Below are 23,010 nucleotides of genomic sequence, written 5' to 3' on the forward strand. Positions count from 1 at the left end.
AGCAGAGAGAACCCGGGAAGTAAGAACCCTAACAACTCTTTAAGGTTATTTTCTAAGCCATAATCTGCATTTCTTGTTCATGTCTAAAATTAAAGTGGGAGGAAAATAAAAACCCTTATCATAAGCCTGATGGAGGGGTGGTGGGTTGAGGTCTCCCCTTTCTGCACATGCTTGAACTTGAAACCCTTACACAGCAGGGAGCTCCCAGCAGCTGGGGGTGAGTGTCGGGGAGGGGTGTTGGGGGTGGGATAGGGGTGGGGACTCTGAACTCATCGGTTTCATCAGTGGAATCTGATCACTGCTGCCCGCAATGATGTGATTTAGAGACACTTTCCCTAGTTTCACTGATGGCCTTTTTTTTTTTTTTTTAAAGGAAGTATAGTGAATTTGGGCTTCCCAGGTGGTGCTAGTGATAAAGAATCTGCTTGCCAATGCAGGAGACATAAGAGACGTGCATTCAATCCCTGGGTCCAGGAGATCCCCTGGAGTAGGAAATGGCAACCCACTCCAGTACTCTTGCCTGGAAAATCCCCTGGACAGAAGAGCCTGGTGGGCTACAGTCCGTGGGGTTGCAAAGAGTCAGACACAACTGACTGAATGCACATACACATAGTTACTTAGAGTTAGTTTCAGTTGTATAACCGTGATTCAATAAATTGCATGATTATAAAATGTGGGCTATATTCCTGTGTTGTCCAGCATATCCTTGTAGCTTATTTGTTTTATATTTAGTAGTTGGTGCCTCTTAATACCCCACCCCATCTTGTCCCTCCCCACTTCCTTGTCCGAACTACTAACCATTGGTTTGCTCTCTGTGTCTGTCAGTGTTTCCATTTTGTTATATTCTTTTGTTTACTTTATAGATTCCACACATAAGCTGTGGTTGTATTGGTTTACTTTTTCCTGCTTTGTGGTTTTTCTAACTAGGTATTTTCTTCCTCATTTCATCTTCTTCCTGCTGTCTGTCCTAAAGTTGTAGATGAGCTCTGGGTGTGTGTATGTGTGTGTGTGTGTGTCTGGGCTTCGTCAGTGTGTGTGCGTGTGTGTGTGTGTGTGTGTGTGTGTGTCTGGGCTTCATTGGGGTGTGTGTGTGTGTGTGTGTGTGTGTGTCTGGGCTTCGTCAGTGTGTGTGCGTGTGTGTGTGTGTCTGGGCTTCGTCAGTGTGTGTGCGTGTGTGTGTGTGTCTGAGCTTCATCGCGGTGTGTGTGTGTGTCTGGGCTTCATCGGTGTGTGTGTGTGTGTGTGTGTGTGTCTGGGCTTCATCAGTGTGTGTGTGTGTGTGTGTGTCTGGGCTTCATCAGTGTGTGTGTGTGTGTGTGTGTAGTCTCTGTGAGAGTGCATGGGGGTCTGGACTTGTGTGTGTATGTGTGTGTGTCTGGGCTTCATCAGTGTGTGTGCGTGTGTGTGTGTATGTGTGTGTCTGGGCTTCATCGGTGTGTGTGTGTGTGTGTGTGTGTAGTCCCTGTGAGGGTGCCTGGGGGTCTGGACTTGTGTGTGTATGTGTGTGTGTTGGTGGATGTTTGCGGAAGGGTAGTTCTAGGTGTCTGTGATGTGTGTTTCTCTGTAGTCACCGTGAGTGGTTCTGTGTGTGTGTGTGTGTGTGCGTGCGTGCGTGCGTGCACACTTGGGCAGGGAGAGAGAAGTGACAGAGCTACTCAGAGCTGCATTCCCTCCGGGTTTCCCTTCAGTCCCCGAGCTTGCGAGGCCTCCATGGACTTCAGGCCAACCAACCCAGCAGGGAATGGCTGTCACCTTGCTGATCTCAGGGACTGAGAAGGTGAGAACAGTGGTTTTTCCACTTCCTACACGTAAACTACTTGCAATATGGCATGGGCGTGAACATGCCTGGCCTCCCTGACCTTGTCAGTCACTCCCCATGGTAGACAGGTGACTCTGCTTGAGAAAGACTTCCTGAACCCTCCACTGCAGGACCAGGTCTGCCCATCGCACTCAGCCTGGGCTGGGGGAGCCTTTACAAACCTGTGTGGTCTGGCCACACTCCAGACCAACTGGATCAGAACCTCCCAGGGTGGGGCCGACTTCCCTACTGGGCACCTGGGGCATTTGATATTGTTAGGGGCTCGGGGAAATGTACGATTTTTAAAATATTTTTTAAACTGTATTTATTTATTTTTGGCCATGCTGGGGGTTTGTTGCTGTGTGGGCTTTTCTCTAGCTGCCGAGAGCGGGGAGGGGCTGCTCATTGCGGTGGCCTCTTGTCGGGAGCACAGGCTCTAGGGTGTGCAGACATCAGTGGTTGCAGTTCGTGGGCAGTACTGCAGACCCTGGGATCTGGAGCGCAGGCTCAATAGTTGTGGTACATGAGCTTTGTTGCTCTGTAGCATTTGGGATCTTCCTGGACCAGAAATCAAACCCGTATCTCCTGAATTGGCAGGTGGATTCTTTAGCCACCAGGGAAGCCCTAAAATTTTTTAATAGGAGGGAAAAGCCTGAATAAAATAATAATGAACATATAATAATGACTCTAACCTGGACTATATTGCTCTTCCTATCAATGCAGCCTTAAAATATACCTTTCAATATAGGAATAGCTTTAAGGACAGAGGGGCCCAGGGAAGTCTACATGTGGATACAGGTCAAAGGCCCTGGTCTACTGTTTATGGGATAGAGTCAATCTTGCCTCCCTTCTTTCAGTAAAGGTTTACTGAGCGTGTAATGTGCAGGGAGGTCTTCCCAGGTGGTTCAGTAGTAAATAATTAGCCTGCCAATGAAGGAGATTTGGCTTGGATCCTTAGTTCGGGAGGAGTCCCCTGGAGAAGGAAATGGCAAGCCACTCCAGTATTCTTGCCTGGGAAATCCGATGGACAGAGGAGCCTGACGGGCCATGGTCCTCAGAGTAGAACACGACTTAGCCACTGAATAACAGCAACAATGTGCAAGGAGACAGCTTCCTTGGTCTTGGGGAGTTTAGGTAAGAACTTCATCATTTGGACTCCCTGGGGGCTCAGACGTTAAAGCATCTGCCTACAATGTGGGAGACCTGGGTTCAATCCCTGGGTTGGGAAGATCTCCTGGAGAAGGAAATGGCAACCCACTCCAGTATTCTTGCCAGAGGAGCCTGGTAGGGCTACAGTCCATGGGGTCGCAAAGAGTTGGACACGACTGAGTGACTTCACTTTCCTTGCATCATTTTAGGATTGTTTTACATGTTATGATAAAGTTATCTTGTGTAGAACACTTCTATAGCCTTCGCCAAGACAAGAACTCTTCCAGATGGAAGAAAACATCTTCACCAGTTTACAGATAAAATAATAACAGAGACACAGAATAAGCTGCTGAGCGACCCACAGCTCAGTGAGGACTTCTGATACTATTAATAAAATATACCTTGGTCTTTTTAAATATAGATTTCTGGGGCTTTTGCTCAGAGATTTGGATTCAGAAGGCCTGGGAAGGGCCCCAGGAATATGTATTTTTATATAAAAGCACCCAGCTGGTTCCTAAGGGTAGGTGAGTTTAAGAAATGCTGCTCCATATGGCCTGGGGCCAGATCAGCCCGAGAGGAGGAACTAAAGTCAGCCCAAGGGAGGGGCCCACTCTCGGCACTATTGGCGTCTGGGTCCAGATCTTGGGTGGGGGCTGTCCTGTGCCTTGTTGGATGTTGAGGAGCATCCCTGACCCCTACTCACCAGATACCAGAAGCACATGCCCCAGTCGTGACAACCAAAAACTCCAGATGTTTCTTAGTGTTCCCACGGGGACAGAATCACCCCACTAAGAGCCCCCTGGGCTAAGCACATGGGCTGAATCCAACGTTTCCTGTGTTTGGGAGGTGGGGTGTCCTTCACTGTCCACGTGAGTGCTCAGTTGCTCAGTCGTGTCTGACTCTCTGTGACCTCTTGGGCTGTAGCCCACCAGGCTCTGTCCATGGGATTTTTCTGGCAAGAATACTGGAGTGGGTTGCACCTGTCTTTAAAACATAAAATATGCCCATTTCCAAGACTCCCCTGATGTCCAGTGGCTAAGACTCCACACTCCTAATGCAGGGGGCTGGGGTTTGATCCCTGGTCAGGGAACTAGATCTCACATGCCACGACTAAGAGTGTTCATGCCACAACAGAAAAGATCCCATGTGCCACAACCAAGATTGGTGCAGCCAAATAAATAATCAAATTTAAAAAATTAAAAAAAACATTTCCATCAAAAGGAACAGAGCACAGACTCCTGCTACCATGTGGATGAACCTTGACAATGCGGCACTCAGTGAAAGACGCCAGTCACAAAGGCCAAGTCCTATATGAGTCCATTGGTATGAAATGTCCAGAATAGGTAACTTCGTAGAGACTGAGCACAGATTGGTTGCAGGTGAGGAGCTGCTGCTGCTGCTGCTGCTAAGTCGCTTCAGTCATGTCTGACTCTGTGACCCCATAGACGGCAGCCCACCAGGCTCCCCCGTCCCTGGAATTCTCCAGGCAAGAACACTGGAGTGGGTTGCCATTTCCTTCTCCAATGCATGAAAGTGAAAAATGAAAGGGAAGTCGCTCAGTCGTGTCTGACTCTTAGTGACCCCATGGACTGCAGCCCACCAGGCTCCTCTGTCCATGGGATTTTCCAGGCAAGAGTACTGGAGTGGGGTGCCATTGCCTTCTCCGCAGGTGAGGAGGGAGAGTACTTAAAAGACATGGGGTCTCCTTTGGGAGTGATGAAAATATTCTGGAACTAGATAGAGGGGGTGGTTGTACATCATGAAATGTACTAAATGCCATTGACTTGTTCACTTTACAACAGCTAATTTTTTTAAGTCTTATTTTTAATTGTAGGATAATTACAGTATTGTGATGGTTTTTGCCATACATAACATGAATCGGTCATGGGTATACACATGCCCCCTCCCTCTTGTACCCGCCTCCCATCCCTCTTGGTTTTCACAGAGCACCCATTTTGGGTTCCCTGAGTCATACAGCAAACTCCCACTGGCTTACAATAGCTAATTTTATGTTAGAAAGGTTTCATCCCAATTTTTTTTTAAAAAAGTGCCAATTTGTATAAAGTGATAGTTGGTAGGAAGGGACTGGACTGAATCGTGAATGCAGCATAAATTGCATCTGTAAATGAGGTCATGACCATTCAGTGTAATAAGAAACATAACATGTATTTAAGTAATATTTTTAAAGCAAGGATAGAATTTGAGGGCTGAACCTCAGTACTGCTGTCTTTGGAACTGGTACAGTGCTGGGTTACAGTAAGTATGCCGTATGAGCTTGTTGAATTTGAGAAGCAGAAGAACTGAAAGCAGATCCATCAAGAACTGTCACTGAGCCACGTGCAACCTGCTGTATGGCTGAGGTGTATCATTTCAACTTCCTGGGCTGAGTTCCTCTCTTCTCTAAAAAGATGCAGGCTGATCCTTCCAGTTCTAAAAGTCTGTGCTGGGAAATGCACAGATTCAAGGGAAGGCTCTGGAACATGCCAGAACATGCTGGAACATTCCACGGGCTGGCTCTCTTAGGGTATCAGAGGCAAGCTCCTGGGTGAGCAAGGAAATCCTTCAGGACACAGACTTGGCGTTCAAGTGTTGGAGGAAGGGGGACCGCTTCCAGGGCCTAAGAGTGGGCTCTTGTCTAATATTCTGACATAAGTTGTCCGAGGAGACACATGTGCTGACAAAGCAAGAGACTTTATTGGGAAGGGGAGCCCGGGCAGAGAGCAGGAGGGTGTGGGAACCCAGGAGAACTGCTCTGCCATGTGGCTTGCAGTCTCGGGTTTTATGGTAATGGAATTAGTTCCTCCGTTGTCTTTGGTCAATCACTCTGACTCAGGGTCCTTCCTGGTGGGGCACGCGTTGCTCAACCAAGATGGATGCCGGCGAGAAGGAGGTGGTAAGACACGTGGTGTCTCCTTTTGTCCTTTCCGGATCTCTTCCGGTTGGTGGTGGCTCATTAGTTCTGTGTTCCTTACTAGGCTCTCCTGTCTTAAAGTAACTCATGCAAATAGTTATAATACTATGGTGCCTGGCCAGGATGAGTGGCTTCAGTCTGTTTCCCCTAACACAGGAGTCTCAGGACCAGGCAGTTTCCAGCTTTGATAAACAGGGTCAGAATAACCTAGCAGGTAGACTAAACCAGCAGTCCCAAACTTTTTGGTACTAGGGACAAGTTTTATGGAAGACAATTTTCCACTGACCGGGGAGTGGGGAGGATGGTTTCAGGATGCACCTTTATTGTGCGTTTCACGTGTGTTGTATTAGATTCTTTGCGACCCCAAGGACTGTAGCCCGCCAGCCTCTTCTGTCCATGGAATTCTCCAGGAAGAAGACGAGTGGGTTGTCATTCCCTTCTCCAGGGAATCTGCCTGACCCAGATATTGAATCTGAGTCTCCTGCATTGCAGTCAGATTCTTTACCATCTGAGCCACCAAGGAAGCCACTGTGCACTTTATTTCTAGTATTATTATGTCAGCGCCACCTCAGAGCGTCAGGTATTAGATCCTGGAGGTTGGGGACTGCTGGACTGAACTAAACAAGAACCGGCCACCTGGGTTCCCTCCCAGCCATCTGCTTTCAGGCATGGCCTGCGTCAGCCCACTCGGCTTACATGAGGATGGAGCCACCTCTGCACTCATCTGAAAGCCCCCACGTTCTTTTCATAGGTGGGCCATGGGGGTCGCCTCCCTCCCTGCCTGGCCCGTGAATGCCGCCTTTACAGTGACTCTTTTACATTCACTGGCCCGAGGCAAAGCATTTTTTCTTTGGGTCATGATTAATGGAGCCCATCCCCTGAAAGCAGAAACAAATAAATGCTTGAGCTCCTCACTGAGCTCACTTATTAGCTCGCAGCTGTTGTGAATGGAATACCAGGCAGGTGTGTCTGTTTGGAGGCGATGGAGGTTGGGACCAGGTTAATAGAAAGCTGAGACGCTGGTGCAATGGCTGATGGGTCTCTGAGTAGCAGGTGATGGGGGAGAAGGTTCTGGGAGGACCCGTCTGCCAAATACAGAGACGTGCTCAGACGCCACTGGAGAGTCTTCTCTGCAAACAGCTACTGATGGGGGGCTTCTGGGTAAGAACTTGTTTGTATGCTTTTGGTAACAGCTTTATTGAGATGTAATTTACATACCATGTTATCCACCCTCTTAAAGTGTGTAATTCAGTTTTTTTTTTTAGTATATTCACAGAATTTTGCAACTATCACCACAATCTGTCTTAACATTTCTCTTACCCCTGAAAGACACTCACCCACTCCTAGACCTAACCAACCACTAAGCTATGTTGTCTCTACAGATTGGCCCATTCTGGACTTTTCTTATGCTTGTAATTGTACACTTGTATTCTTGTACTTGCTCAGTTGTGTCCAACTCATTGCACCCCATGGACTGCAGCACACCAGGGTTTCCTGTCCTTCACTATCTCCTGGAGTATGCTCAAACTCATGTCCATAGACTCAGTGGGATTGTATAGTATGTGGGTTTTTGCATCTGGCTTTTCTCTTAGCACATTTCTGAGGTTTATCCTTGTGGCACGTGCTGGTACTGCGTTCCTTTGGATGGTCAGATAATCTTCCCTTGTGTGGATATACCACATCTCGTTTATCCGTTCTTCTGTGATGCCTACTGTTTTCTAAGGAATTTATGGGTCTAAAACGACTACTCATTGTAGCGGCTGTTCAAGAAAGAATTAGCTGGGCGCCATTTGTCAGTGAAAACTCTTTTATTATGGTGGCAAGCCGAGGTTGGAACTTTGGAGGGTGAAAGGGGCTGTTGTTTATGATTATACCAGGCAACGGGTGTGAAGCGGGGCTGTGCTGGGCAAACCCAAAGGGTGGATGCCTTTGTTCCGAGGCTAAGTAAGAATGCTGAGCGGTCTCCTTCAGCAGACCCTGGGCTGAGGACTCTGGGTCCTCGAGAAGCCCAAGTGTAAATTTTTTTCAGGCCTGGTCAAGTAATGACAAAGTCCCTACCTGACAGCACCCCAACCCCATCCCTGGGGGAGGATGGAGAGGAGCTGTGCTCCCTGTCATGTTTGGTGACAGCCAATGAATTGCAGTCTCTGAGGGGAACTGCAGACCAGGCCCAGACCCTCCAGGCTGCTCTGCACGCCTGCATTCCTCCTCTTTATCTGGGGTCGAGGGCAGGGGCCTGCCTCGGGTGCCCCTGCTATGACCCCACTGGACTCAGAGCATCCACTCCCCTCCCCTCCCCTCCCCCACCGGCTCAGGGTCCATAAACTGCCATAGACTTTTTGGGGGGGCTCCCTCAGTAAGTGAGAAAAGCCTCACATCTGGGCTGATCCCTCCCAGGGTGCTGGTTCCCAGGGGGCAAGTCAGCACTTTATTGGCTGTAGGAAGTGATGCAAAGTTTAACTCCTTTCATTTGGGGCTGGCTGGTTGCTTGACCAGGCAGCTCAGCTCGCTCACTCCCAGCTGAAGCTGGGCTCCTAACATCAGATGGAAGGGGGATTGGATCTTTGATTGTGAAGTGGTGTCTGGGGGTGGGGAGGGGTGGAGCTGGTGTATTAAATTTAGAATATGCAGACTATGACTATCTGAAATAGGCCCAAGCTCCCACTCTGGGGAGAAAACCCAGGGTTGTTTTGATTAAAGGTATAGTTTCCATACATTTGCGCAAATGAAATAAAGTCACAAATGTATTATCTGCAGAAACAGTGGAGGTAGGCTGCTTTGCAATCAGCTGGGTGTCGACTTAAAAAATATTCATGGCCTAAAAGTTGAGAATTATGTTTTATTTGGCGGGAATTTTTAGGTCTCCAAGCCTGGGAAGCAGCATCTCAAGTAACCGTGAGAGAACTGCTTTGAGGAGGCAAAGTGGTGGGGGAGCCAGGTTATATAGAAGATTTGCAGCATTCAATTAAAAAATAAATTTAAAAAAATCCCAGGGAAGCAAAAAAACAAATTTTTTTTGCAACAAAAGGCGGGTAGTCTGAATGTCAAAAGATTATTGCTAATTAAAGGAAAACCAGGTATTTTAAGGAACTTAGAGCTTTTCTGTGTATGGGTAGATGCAGGAGTCTGGGCTCACTGAAATCATTCCTTTGGTATACATCTCGTATCTGGGGCCAGTATCCTGTTTTCACATCCTGGGTTTCCTTAGGACTCACGGTAGGGACTGGCTGCAGTCTGACGGCTATTAGATGGCGGGCTTCCTTCCCTGTCTTCTCAGGGGTCACCGTTGGTGGTGGCTGCAATCACTGATGACTGTGGCATCCCCTGTTTACTGATATGGCAGGAAATATTCCATTTCTCATGGAGAAGGACAGTGCTCTACCCCAGGTCACAGCGAGCAGGAGATAGAAAGTGAGCACCTCTGTGGTTCCTGACCTGTGGCTGGGGCAGAGGTCACTCACTTTTCCCAAGCTCTAAGTGGTTAAATAACTCTAAGTGGTTATTTTTATTTATTTATGTTTATATTTATTTATTTATTTTTGGTTATTTCTATTTTATTTTTTGTTATTTTTATTGATTATTTTTATTTATTTTTAAGTAAATAAAAATTTACTTTTAAGTATTTTCAGATAAAATACTATAGGTTTATTTAAAACAGTTCTCACCTTGAGTATGCAAAATACAAACACCACAAAATGTTCATTTTTTAACTTTGTAGTTTACCAATATACAAAATAGAAGTTTGCTTAAATTTAAATTACATACTTTTTTAAGGCAAAGAACTATATAGAAAAAAAATTGTTCTGCTTAAGGCACACTTGGGAATAAACCATTGTACAAATTATTGCACATCTGAAACCACAGTGCATAAGACTGCAGAGAAAGGTTAAAGTAAGCCAGGTGTGTTTACCTGACTTAGGTTAAGTGTTTCTTCCTTTTTTCTTTTTAATTTATTTTTGGCTGTGCTGGGGTGTTCGTTGCTGCTCAGGCTTTTCTCTGGTTGCAGCATGCGGTCTTCTCATTGGGGTGGCTTCTCTTGTCGTGCAGTCTAACCTCTAGGGCACATGGGCTTTAGTAGTTGTGGTACATGGTCTTAGTTGCTCCGAGGCAAGTGGGATCTTCCTGGATCAGGGATCCAACCCATGTCGCCTGCATTGGCAGGTGGATTCTTTACCACTGAGCCACCAGGGAAGCCCTAAGTGGTTATTTTTAAAAGTGCTCTGGGAAAAGCAAAGCAGGAACTTGGTGGGGGCCGGTGGGGTAGGGGATGGGGAATCCTAAACCCAGAGCCTAGAAGTCTAGACTCTGGGTGTCAGCAGGGTTGTCATACTGTAAAATGTTTGTAGACAGAAAAAAAAAAAAAACCACCTGCCTGTCACGTCATTTCATTAAATAAAGAATGTTGTTGATCACCAGCCACTGCGGCTGCCCTGGAGGGGAGTTCAGGGTGGAGAAATTCAGGGCACGACAGGGCAAGAAATCGAGAGATGAGTTGTTGAGCAAGGAATAGCGACTTATCTGGAAAGCCAGCAGACTGAGGATGGTGAACCAGTGGCCCCTCCAAACCGTCTTCCCTGAGACAGAATTCAGGCTTTTCTGCTAAAAGGGAGTGGGGACGGGGCGTCAAATCCTCGTTCTGTGGAGATTCTGGAGGCTCCTTTTTTTCTCCTACAGTCTTTCACAGGTGGGCCAGGTCAAGATGTTTCCTTTAAGATAAACAAAGTTATTTTAGCTTAAGGCTCATTCTATGGAAGGCAGGGTTCCCAGAGATGGGCCTCTAAATTTATAATTGAAGCTTCTAGGCAACATTCCTTTCATGATTAACTTGTAGCAAAGGCAACAGAATACAAAGGTTAAAGAAACAGATCCAGTATGGGGTCAGATTTGTTCTTCTCTATTGTAATAGCGGTCCTAGGTAAGAAGTATATTAAAGGAGTAATTTGGGGCTTCCCTGGCAGCTCAGTTGGTAAAGAATCCTCCTGCCAATGCAGGAGATACAAGAGACGAGAGTTCGATCCCTGGGATGGGAAGATCCCCTGGAGTAGGAAATGGCAACCCAACTTCAGTATTCTTGCCTGGAGAATCCCATGGACAGAGGAGCCTTCACAAGCTGCCAGTATTACATCCAGACTTCTTGACCCTTTCACTTATAAACTATTTTAAAATAAACATATGCCCCAGAACAAAGTTCAAATGGCACGGAAACAGGAGAGAGGTGGGCAGGGCGTAACCTTTAAAAGGATGACGTGACAAACTGGTTAGAACCAATTAAGTCCAAAATGGTGGATGATTCGACTCCCAGTAGATCTTGACCTCATTATACACTCATTGTAATACATTAGCATGAGCTAAGTGACACCCACCCACCAGCCCCATGACAGTTCCAAGGTTGACCATCAAAGGACAAAATTGGGAGGTAGCCCAGTTCCTGGAATCCTCCCACTCATTAGCCTATGAGTTACCTAGCTCATAAAACCTAACCACCCCGTATTTCATGGCCTTTCACCTTCTGAGATGGCCCACACTCTATCTATGGAATGTATATGTCTCTAAATAAATTCGCTTCTATCACTTTGTCTCTCATTGAATTCTCTTTGCCATGAGACATAAAGAACCTGAACTTCATGAAGTCCTGAGACCAGGTGAAAATGTTAGTCATTCACTTGTGTCCGACTCTCTGCAACCCCATGGACTGAAGCCCACCAGGCTCCTCTGTCCATGGAATTCTCCAGGCAGGAATACTAGAGTGGGTTGCCATGCCCTCCTCCAGGGGATCTTTCGGACCGAGGGATTGAACTCAGGTCTCCTGTATTGCAGGCAGATTCTTTACCACCCAACCACCAGAGAAGATGAGGAGAGGTGTGCAATCTCAATTAAAAGACAGTGGGTTCAAGTCCCAGTGTGAGTTGCACAGTTTCATTAAGTGACCAATGGGCTTTCCTTCACAACTCTGGTGCCTTATTCCGTTGTTTTCCTCAGATGAAACCACTCTTACCAGTTCCTGCGGGGTCCTTCCAGAGAGTTCTATACATTAACAAGTGCGTTTTCTCTCTTCTATCTTTTAACATACAGTCCTGGCATAAAACCTGCAATTACCCTGCATCTTGTTGTTGTTATTTTTGTTTTTCTTTCTTTAACAAAATATTACAAATCTGGCCCATTTTTTCCCTAAAGTTACACATTACTCCATTGTGTGGATGTATTTCTTTGTGTAATTCACCTGACCTGTACATAGGACAGGGTGGTGGCCTCTAGCCTTGGGCTATCACAGACACTGATGCTGGGAATGAGCTTGTGGATTTGTAAGCAGATAGGAAGTCTTCAGAGAAAGGGAACCAGGCAGGACTTTCTTGACAAAAAAGAAGCCATTTTTAGCCTAAAGCCATCTTGCGATCTAGGCCTGGCCACAAGGCTTGCCCTTGAACAGGACTCAGTAATTAATGTTCTTAAGGGAGGTGAAGAAATGCAGGAGCAAAGAAAAAGCAGTCAAAAAACAGTAGTTTAGCAATAAAATGGAATCCCACTTCCTCCTCAAGGGATGTACGTAAAAGTCTGCTACGTCTTTGAATTCTATAGAAACTAAGGCTCCCACCTAGGTGGAGGGTGGGATGATGGGGTCAACTTTCCTGATTTCAATCAACTAAAGCTTGGACTCTGTTGACCTTGGTCCCAACACTATGCTGAATTTTCCTTTGCCCAAGCCCCTTCATGAATATGCATGTACTCTTAACTTAAAACTACTCCAATTTTGCTGTTCAGGAGACACAGCTTTGGGAAAGATGACTGCTATTCTCCTTACTTGAAAAAGTAATGAATCCTCCCTTCTCTTGATCTTTGGCTTTCTTGTGTCGTTTGGCCTGACACCCACCAAGAGGTGAGCCCAGGTCTCAGGTAGCAGATTTACTGTTTTTCCCTCGAGCAAGTACAGTGGTGGTCAGGTGGCCCCGAAGATGTCCACACACAAGACCCTGGAGCCTGTGAGAATCTTATGGCCCAAGGCCAGAGGACTTTGCAGATGGGGTTAAGTTTTGGGGCCTTAATACAGGGAGATTATCCTGGATTATCTGGGTGGTTTCAAGGTGGTAAACTGAAGGGAGTGAACGTCGCTTAGTTGTGTCTGACTCTTTGTGACCCCGTGGACTGTACAGTCCATGGAATTCTCCAGGCCCAGAATACTGGAGTGGGTAGCCTTTCCCTTCTGCAGGGGATCTTCCCAACCCAGGGATCAACCCAGGTCTCCTGCATTGTGGTCAGATTCTTTACCAGATGAGCCACAAGGGAAGCCCAACAATACTGGAGTGGGTAGCCTATCCCTTCTCCAGGGGATCTTCCTGACCCAGGAATCGAACCAGGGTCTCCTGCATTGCAGGTGGATTCTTTACCGAGTTATGAGGGAAGCCTCCAGGGAAACTGAAGAATGACCCCCAAATATATTCACATTCTGACCTCCCAAGGCCTCATACCTGTGGCCTTAGGGGCAGGAGTCAACAGGTAAGAACCTTGAGATGGGGTTCCTGGATGATCCTGGTGGACCCCCTGTCATCACAGTGGTCCTTGAAAGAGGGAGACGTCAGAATTGGAGGAGCAGGTGTACCAGGACTGAAGCAGAGACTGAAGTGATGGATCTTAAGATGAAAGAAGGGGCCACAAGCCAGAGAGTGTAGGAAACCTCTAGAAGGTGGTAAAGGCAAGGAAATAGATTCTCTCCCCTCACAGCCTCCAGAAGAAATCAGTCCGGACAGCATCTTGATTTTAGCCCAGGAAGATAGATCCTTGTCAGACATCTGATCTCCAGAACAGTAAGAGAATAAATGCCAATGCTCGTAGGTCACTGTTTCTGGTAATTTATTATCATAGCAACCATAGGAAACAAATACTCCCCATCTATCACGTGAGCAGATAACTTTCTCTGGCTGGAGGTAGAAAGATGTAATGGAAGGAAATACTCAAAGCACACAAGGGACCATGAGGAAGTCCTGAAAAGGAAAGTGGGCAGGCTCTGGGAGCAAAGTTAGGCTTCCAACTGGAAATGGACACCTCAGTCCCACAACTGCAAGGAACCGTGTGCCGCAACAACCTGGATGAGCTTGGAAGCAGATTCATCCTGTGAAATAAAATTCATACTTTATGGCAAGAAAACTTGAAACATAAAAATTTCTCTCCTGTTCTTTGGTCTCCCTTTGGCCCTCTGTGCATTGTGTATCTGCATTATGAATCTGTTGCAGTTCAGTCACTCAGTCGTGTCTGACTCTTTGTGACCCCAAGCACTGCAGCATGCCAGGCCTCCCTGTCCGTCACCAACTTCTGGAGCTTGCTCACACTCATGTCCATTGAGTTGGTGATGCCATCCAACTATCTCATCCTTGGTCATCCCCTTCTCCCGCCTTCAGTCTTTCCCAGCATCAGCATCTTTTCCTGTTGCAGGGAGGAAGCCAATTCTGACTCCATGTTGGAACTGTTTCTTTGACTTGCCTTTTGTTGCTTTTGTTGTTATAATCATACAGAATGGTTTGCCTCAGAAAATTCTGCCCCTCTGCCTGACTGTTAAACACGAGTGCCTTTATTCAGAACCCTGTCCACGTGTAGATGGCAGGAAGGAACACATTAACACATCCCATGCCTGAGGTTTGCCATTCTAGGAGATGTTTGCAAGATTAATGGCCTCTTTACTTTGCTTCCTCACTTCCCCTCATCTCTGATCTATAAAAGAACCTGGCATCCAGATCCCAATAAAATGGTTATTTTGAGGCACTAGCTTGCCATCTTCTAGGTCTGCCTGCCCCCCGATTAAAGTGTCTTCCTTGCCTCAACACTTCGTCTTCCGGACTCATTGGCCTGTCATGCGGCGAGAGCAGTGAGCTTGGACTCAGTAACAAATCAACAAAACTTCTTCTATTAGCACGTCGCCTGAAAAAACAGATGCCATCTGAAAGCTGAGAGTTGTTTTATTTGGTGGAAAATTTTAGGACTTCAAGCCCAGGGGACCGCATCTCAACTAACCCTGAGATAATTGCTCTGAGAAGGGAATAGGAAGGGCAGTGGAGGAGTCAGGTTATATAGAAGTTTGCAGCAAAGGGCGGGTAGTCTAAGCTTCAAAAGATTTTTGTTAGTTAAAGAAAACTAGGTATCTCAAGGAATTTAGCTCTTTTCTATGTGGAAGATGCAAGAGTCTGGGTTCAACTGAAATCATTTCTTCCATATGCATCTCAGCCATCTGGGGACAGTATCCTGTGATTTTCATATCCTTAGTTCCTTGTTCACTGTAGGGAGTGGTGGCAGCCTAAAGACTTCAGGATCACAGAGATTGTTCTTTCTGGATGCCACTGGGGCTCAGAAATTCACTTTGGAGGGCTGGAATCACTAATGACTGTGACGTCCTTGTTTACTGAAATGGCAGGAAATACTCCATTTCTCAGCAGGAATACCTGCTCAACCATGAAGAGTAACATTCTCCCAGCATAAGCATGCCAATTCCCTAAAAGATAACATTTCTTCTTGAGCTTGTAAGGGGTCACATGACCTACTACAATGATGCTTCGATCTAGATTATATAAACTGTCAATAATGTCTTCTGATGTACAGTCCTCTGTCTCAAAAATATTATATAACTATGCTTTGACTTCTAATGGGGATAATAGTTCTCAGAGCTTTCTGAGATGCGCTTCCTGGGTTTGCTCAAATAAAATTGTCCATTTCTTTCTTAGAATGACTAATTTTTCATCAACAATCCCTAGAGCCTCCAGGAAAGAACACAGCCCTTGGTGGATTAATAAATGGCACATCTAAGAACACTGAAGTAGTATGCAGCTGTAGAAAAGAACAAGTCAAATCTGTGATGTTTTGTTAAAAAAATAGGCACAGTGTTGCATGTTTTAGGTCACCATTATACGTTAAAAGATGGGACAGAAGGAAGAAAGAACATGTGGCTTTGCTTGGCAACGTGTAAAATTCCCTGGAAGGATCCACCAGGAAAAAGTAACACCTTAATCTCAGCCTGTGAGGTTTGAAGCAGCTGAAATGTTGTTGCATTTGTTGCTCTTCTGTCCTCCAAGACTTGGAGATCATAAATGGGTGTTGTTTTAAGCCACTGAACTGGTGGTAATGTGTTATAGCAGTAGTAGGAAACTAGGTAATTTTTAAAAAAAAAAAGTATCTTTTGTAGATTTGGGTCAAAAGTAAGTGTATTTAAATTTCCTTGTTTAGTCACTAAGTCGTGTCTGACTCTTGGGGACGCTATGGACTGTAGCATGTCAGGCTTACCCGTCCTTCACTGTTTCCTGGAGTTGGCTCAAACTCGTCCATGGAGTCGGTGATGCCATCCAACCACCTCATCCTCTGTTGCCCCCATCTCCTGCCCTCAACCTTTCCCAGCATCAGGGTCTTTTCCAATGAGTCAGCTCTTCACATCAGGTGGCCAACTGGAGCTTCAGCATTAGTCCTTGTGATGAATATTCAGGGTTGATTTCCTTTAGGATTGTGTAGTTTGATCTCCTTGCTGTCCAAGGGGCTCTCAATTAAATTTTCAGTTCAGTTCAGTTGCTCAGTTGTGTCCGACTCTTTGTGACCCCATGGACTGCAGCATGCCAGGCCTCCCTGTCCATCACCGGCTCCCAGAGTTCACTCAAACTCATGTCCATTGAGTCGGTGATGCCATCCAGCCAGCTCATCCTCTGTCATCCCCTTCTCCTGCCCCCAATCCCTCCCAGCATCAGAGTCTTTTCCAATGAGTCAACTTTTCGCATGAGGTGGCCAAAGTATTGGAGTTTCAGCCTCAGCATCAGTCCTTCCAATGAACACCCAGGGCTGATCTCCTTTAGAATGGACTGGTTGGCTCTCCTTGCAGTCCAAGGGACTCTGAAGAGTCTTCTCCAACACCACAGTTCAAAAGCATCAATTCTACAGCACTCAGCTTTCTTCACAGTCCAACTCTGACATCCATACATGACCACTGGAAAAACCATAGCCTTGACTAGACAGACCTTTGTTGGCAAAGTAATGTCTCTGCTGTTTAATATGCTGTCTAGGTTGGTCATAACTTTCCTTTCCTCCTCAAAGCTTGTGCTCATTTCCGTCCTGCTGTAGTACATGGGATGCTTGCTTCCCCACAGTGTAGCCATTTATCACAGTGCTTTATCTTGGTCTATCTGGCAGAAGAACAGCATATCACCTGGTAGACTTAGGAAGTTTTACTGAGGTATAATTGACATACAGCAAACCATACATATTTAAAGAGAACAATGTGATACATTTTGACATGTTTATGCAAGTAGAACCATGATCACAATCAAGATCGGGAAAACACTCATTACCCACAAATTTCCTCATTCTTTGTGATGTAAATTCCTCTTTCCATGCAACCAGTGACTCGCTTTCCAAATTTTCAGTTTCTAGTATTTCGTGTAAATGGAGACACAGTTCTCCCCACTCCAGCATCTTTCAGAATAATTATTTTTAGGTTCATCTATATCCGTGTATATACCAATAGTTTGTTTCTCTTTATGACTGAATAGTGTTTCGTTGTGTGGATTTACTACACTGAGTTTATTCATTCACCTACTGATGGACATTTGGGTTGTTTGCAGTTTTGAGCTTTACAAGCAAAGCTGTTATGAATATCCGTGTCCAAGTCTTTGCATGGACCTATGCTTTCTTTACTGTTGGTTAATTATCTCAGAACAGAGTGGGTGGGTCAAACAGCAGGGGTATGTTTGACTTTTGGAGAAACTCCCCTGGTAGCTTTATTTTGTATTTCTTTTATGGCTGAGGTCAAGCGTCTCTAGTTTGATAAAAATGTATTTCTGCATTGTTTTCCGTGAGTAGGATGCTCGTACACTCGGTCCATTAAGTTCTCTAACTATTTGTACTGCTGTTTTCATCATACGGTAATTCCCACGTGTACTTGGCTCCTTTCGGGCCCCTCTCTTTTCCACTTGAACGTAATATGGAGCCAGAGGACACCCGAACAGTAATTTACAACCCCTTCATTTTGCCAATGAATAAATGAGTCCAGAGAGGTCAGGTGACTTTTCTAAGATCACACAGCTAAATGAAAAAGTAAAGAGATGGGCTACCCCTCCCCACCAACCCCGGTGTTTCCAATCACATTAGTAATCAATGTGGAGCAGTCTTTACTTCGAAGATAAAAGATAGGGCAGAAAATAGAAGTCACACAGTGTCTGGTCTCAGATCACAATGGAATCAAACTCTAAATCAACATCAGAAAAACCGCTAGAAAAATCCTCAAATACCTGGAGACTGAAACACAGACTTCTAAATAACACATGAGCCAAAAAGGGAGTCTCAAGAGAAAGTTTTAAGTATTGTGAGCTACATGAAAATGCAGCTTGTCAAAATGTGTGGGATTCAATGCAAGAAGTGCTTACAGGGGGATTTATAACACTGAATGCAAATGTGAGAGGAGAAATATCTAAGGTCAACAAACTTCTTCCTGAGGAAACTAGAGAAAGAAGAGCAGATTGTAGAAAGCAGAAGAAAAGAAGGGATAAAAATCAGAGCAGAAACCGATGAAGTTGGGACAGGAAACCAGAGCGAATCAACAGATCCGAAATCTAGTTCCTAGAAAAGGTAAGTCAAGTTGACAAGCCTCTAGCCAGGTTAACTAAGGAAAAAGAGAAAGGACACAAATTGCTAACAGCATAAATGAGGGATGAGACATCTTTACAGATCCCATGGACGTTAAAAAGATAGTCAAGGAATAGAAACAACTCTATGCCCACAGATCTAATAAACTAGATGAAATGGACCAATTCCTTGGAAGACATAGTCTGCCAAAGCCCACACATGAGAGAATAAACAATCTAAACACACATATCTTTTACAGAAATTGAGTCAAGAATTCATAACCTTCCAGCACAGAAATTACCAGACCAAGTGGGTTCACTGATGAATTCTACCAAACATTTAAAGAAGAAATTACACCAATTTTCTACATTCTCTTTCAGAAGATAGCAGAGGGAATAATTCCTAATGAATTCTAGGAGGCCAGCTTTACCCTACGAAAATCAGACAAAGACACTAAAAGGAAAATTATAAAACAATATCTAGATGCAAAAAAAAAAAATCAGCAAAATATTAGCAAATCAAATCTAGCAATCCAGGCTTTCCCCCTGAGATCAGGTGCAAGACAAGGACATCTCTTTTCACTACTCCTCAACATCTTATTGACAGTCCTAGGTAATTAAAAAATATAAGCGAAGGATATACAAGGAAGAAATAAAACTATCTTTCTTCACAGATGACATGATCACCTATATAGAAAATGTGAAAATAACAACCAAAAAGAAATCTGAAACTATTAAGCAATTATAGCAAGATTGCAGGATGCAAGATTAATATACAAAGAAGTCCCTATTGTATATTAATCTTGCATCCTGCAATCTTGCTATGATTGCTTAATAGTTTCAGAATCGGAGAAGGCAATGGCACCCCACTCCAGTACTCTTGCATGGAAAATCCCGTGGACAGAGAAGCCTGGTAGGCTGCAGTCCATGGGGTCGCTAAGAGTCGGACACGACTGAGCGGCTTCACTTTCACTTTTCACTTTCATGCATTGGAGAAGGAAATGTCAACTCGCTCCAGTATTTTTGCCTGGAGAATCCCAGGGGCGGGGGAGCCTGGTGGGCTGCCGTCTATGGGGTCGGACATGACTGAAGCGACTTAGCAGCAGCAGCAACAGCAGGGACTTCTTTGGTGGTCCAGTGGTGAGGACTGTATATTGGCAGTGTTGGGGGCGTGGGTTCAATCCCTGATTGGGGAACTAAGATCCCATGTGCCATGCAGCCTGGACAAAAGATTAAAAAGTTTAATACACAGCAGCCAACTGCTTTCCTATCTACTAGCAATGAACATGTGGAATTTGAAATTAAAATCGATACCATTTATATTATGTGTACTCAAATGTGTCTGACTCTTGTGACCTCATGGACCGTAGCCTGCCAGGCAATATGCAGTTGCAAAAGACCCAGAGTAGCTAATACAATATTGGAGGAGAAAAAGTGGGAAGATTGACACTACTTGATTTCAAGACTTACAATAAAGCTATAGAATTCAAGAGTGTGATACTGGTATTAGATAGATCAGCAGAACCCAGAAACAGGCCCTCATAAATATAGTCAATTAATCTTTGGCAAAGGTGCAAAGGCAATAAAATGGAACAACAACAGTCTTTTTAATAAATGGTGCTGGAACACTTGCCAAAAAAAAAACCACAAAAAAACTAGACACAGACATCACACCTATTAGCTCAAAATGGATCACAGATGTAAATGTAAGTCACAATGATAAAACTCTTAGAAAAAAATCTAGATGACCTGGGCTTTGATGATGACTTTTTAGATTTAACACCAAAGACATGATCTATGGAAGAAAAAAAATTGATAAGCTGGACTTTAAGTAAAATATAAAATGTCTGCCTTGAAAAGACACTGTCAAGAGAATGAGAAGATCAGTTACAGACTGGGAGAAAATATTTGCAAAAAGTACATCTGATCAAGGACTATTACCCTAACATATCTAAAGAACCCCTGAAACAACAATAAGAAACAATTAAAGTGTGGGACAAAGACCTTAACAGACACCTCGCTAAAGAACGTGTACAGATGGCAAATAAGCATATGAAAAGATGCTTTGCATCATATGTCATCAGGGAAATGAAAGTTAAAACAATGATGAATACCATTACATGTTTGTTTATTTAGGATGTGCGGTGTAGCATGTGGAATCTTAGTTCCCCAGCCAGGAATTGAACTCAGGCCAAGGCAGTAAAAGCCCAGAATCGTAACCATTAGGCAACCAGCAAACTCCCAGTACAGCTACTTTGGAAAACAGTGCAGTGATTTCTTACAAAATTAATTATAGTCTCACCATATGATCCAGCAATTTACTGGATCATATTACTATTTACCCAAGTGAACTGAAAACTTATATCCACACAGAAATCTCCACATGGGTGTTTATAGTGTAATTGTTAACATTTAGGAGCAACCAAGGTATCCTTCAGTAGGTGATATAAACTGTGGTACATCTAGACAATGAAATAGGATTCACCTCGAAAGAGAATTGAGCTATCAAGCCATGAAGAAGACATGGAGGGAACTTAAATGCATATTGCTACATGAAAGAAGCCAGTAGTAGGCTATGTACTGTGCAATGCCAGTTACATGGCATTTTGGAGAAGGCAAAACTATGGAGACAGTAAAAACATTAGTGGTTACCAGGGACTCGGGGAAAGAGGGATGATCAGGCAGATTACAGATTTTTAGGGCAGTGATGTGATACTATAATGGTGGATATATGTCATCATACATGTGTCCAAACCCATAGAATTTTCAGCACCCAGTGAACCCTAAGGTAAACAACAAACTTTAGGTGATAATGATCTGTCATCAAAGGTTCATCGGTGGTAACAAATGTACCTTTCTGATGGGGGATATTGACAGTGGGGAAGGCTAGGCATGCGTGAAGGCAGGGGTATTTGGGAAATCTCTACGCCTTCCTGTCGATTTTGCCATGAAGTGAAAAATAAGGTCTTGGGGAAACATGGCTGAAGTGTTTATAAAGGGTACATCGCCTATAAAAGTCTTTACCCACGTAAGAAGAGCTCACTGCACCCCCTACCGGTCAGTTCTCTACAGTGCGGCGTCTCCTGTCAGCTCTATAAAATCAGGCTGTCTTTGTTGTTCAGTGGCTCAGTTGTGTCCGACTCTTTGTGACCCCATGAACTGCAGCATGCCAGGCTTCCTGTCCATCACTATCTCCCGGAGGTTGCTCAAACTCATGTCCACTGAGTCGGTGATGCCATCCAACCATCTTCAACCGTCCCCTTTTCCTCCTGCCTTCGATCTTTCCTAGCATCAGGGTCTTTTCCAATGAGTCGGCTCTTCGCATCAGGTGGCCAAAGGATTGGAGCTCTAGTTTCAGCATCAGTCCTTCCAATGAATATTCAGGGTTGATTTCCTTTAGAATGGACTGGTTGGATCTCCTTGCAGTCCAAGGGACTCTCAAAAGTCTTCTCCAACACTATGGTTCAAAAGCATCAGTTCTTAGGCACTCAGCTTTCTTTATGGTCCAACTCTCACATCCATACATGACTACTGGAAAAGCCATAGCTTTGACTAGACAGACCTTTGTAGGCAAAGTAATGCCTCTGCTTTTTAATATGCTGTCTAGGTTTGTCATTGATTTTCTTCCAAGGAGCAAGTGTCTTTTAATTTAATGGCTGCAGTCACCATCCACAGTGGTTTAAAAAGCAGGCTTCTTATTTTTGGTAGCTCTGACTTGGGAGTGATGGGCCTTATTTTATCCTCTGCCTTATTTCAGTACTAGAAGCTTTCCTCCAGTTCTTTGCCACCCCAATCCTGCAAATTCTTTCAAGGAGGAAGTAGCTTAGTTTTTGGTGGGAGGATGAGGAGGTAGGAAGTGTTGGCTAGGAGAGGCTGATTGTGAATCAGATCCTTGAATCCTGGTGCTCCATCCAACCAGTGCATCAGGTTTTTGTCCGGTAATGATGGACATGGGGAAGCGAGGCCAGAGATGCTGGGAGCCCTACCCTGGTCAATTCCAGTAGCCTGGGTGATGGCAAACCCAAATGGTCATCAGAATGTCCTGGGGAGAGGAAGCAGGAGAGCCGCCCCCCACACCAGTGGTTCTCGTTTTCCAGGCCTCTACTGTGATGCTGTTATGTTAACTGAGAAACACCATATGGAAAGTTGAACCGTTCTTTTTTAACTTTGCTTTTTAAAAAAGTAATCTGTATTTGCTTGGCTGCACCAGGTCGTAGTTACCGCACTCAGGATCTTTAGTTGCTGCAAACAAGCAAACTCTTGTTGAGGCACGTGGGGTCTAGTTCCCTGACCAAGGATGGAACCTAGACCCCCTGTATTGGTAGCACAGAATCTTAACCACTGGACCACCAGGGAAGTCCCTGTAAGGTTTTCTTCCAGATTCCTGACTGTGAAAGGGGAAGGAATCTAGACATGTGGGCAGAGACCAGAGTCTCTTGGAGGAGAAGATGGAGAAAGTGACAACCACTGAGCAAAGCTGCCCAAGTTAAAAGCTTAGGGACCCTGGAGCAACCCTGGGTTAAAATCCTCAGAAGCTGTGTGACTTTGGGCAAGTGACTTAACCTCTCTGT

General features: G+C 45.0%; 1 protein-coding gene across 1 annotated transcript in view; it reads left to right on the forward strand.

Moving 5' to 3' along the window:
• Window positions 1-1,250: 1,250 nt before the first annotated feature.
• The window catches only part of LOC102408196, a 181,301-nt gene continuing 159,541 nt past the window's right edge, over window positions 1,251-23,010 (forward strand). The window contains exon 1 of the mRNA XM_045164286.1: window positions 1,251-1,777. The gene's annotated coding sequence lies outside the window, so the exon portion shown is untranslated. The remainder of the gene's footprint in view (window positions 1,778-23,010) is intronic.

This window comes from Bubalus bubalis, chromosome 24 (genome assembly GCF_019923935.1).
Source record: "Bubalus bubalis isolate 160015118507 breed Murrah chromosome 24, NDDB_SH_1, whole genome shotgun sequence".
NCBI classification, from domain to species: domain Eukaryota; kingdom Metazoa; phylum Chordata; class Mammalia; order Artiodactyla; family Bovidae; genus Bubalus; species Bubalus bubalis.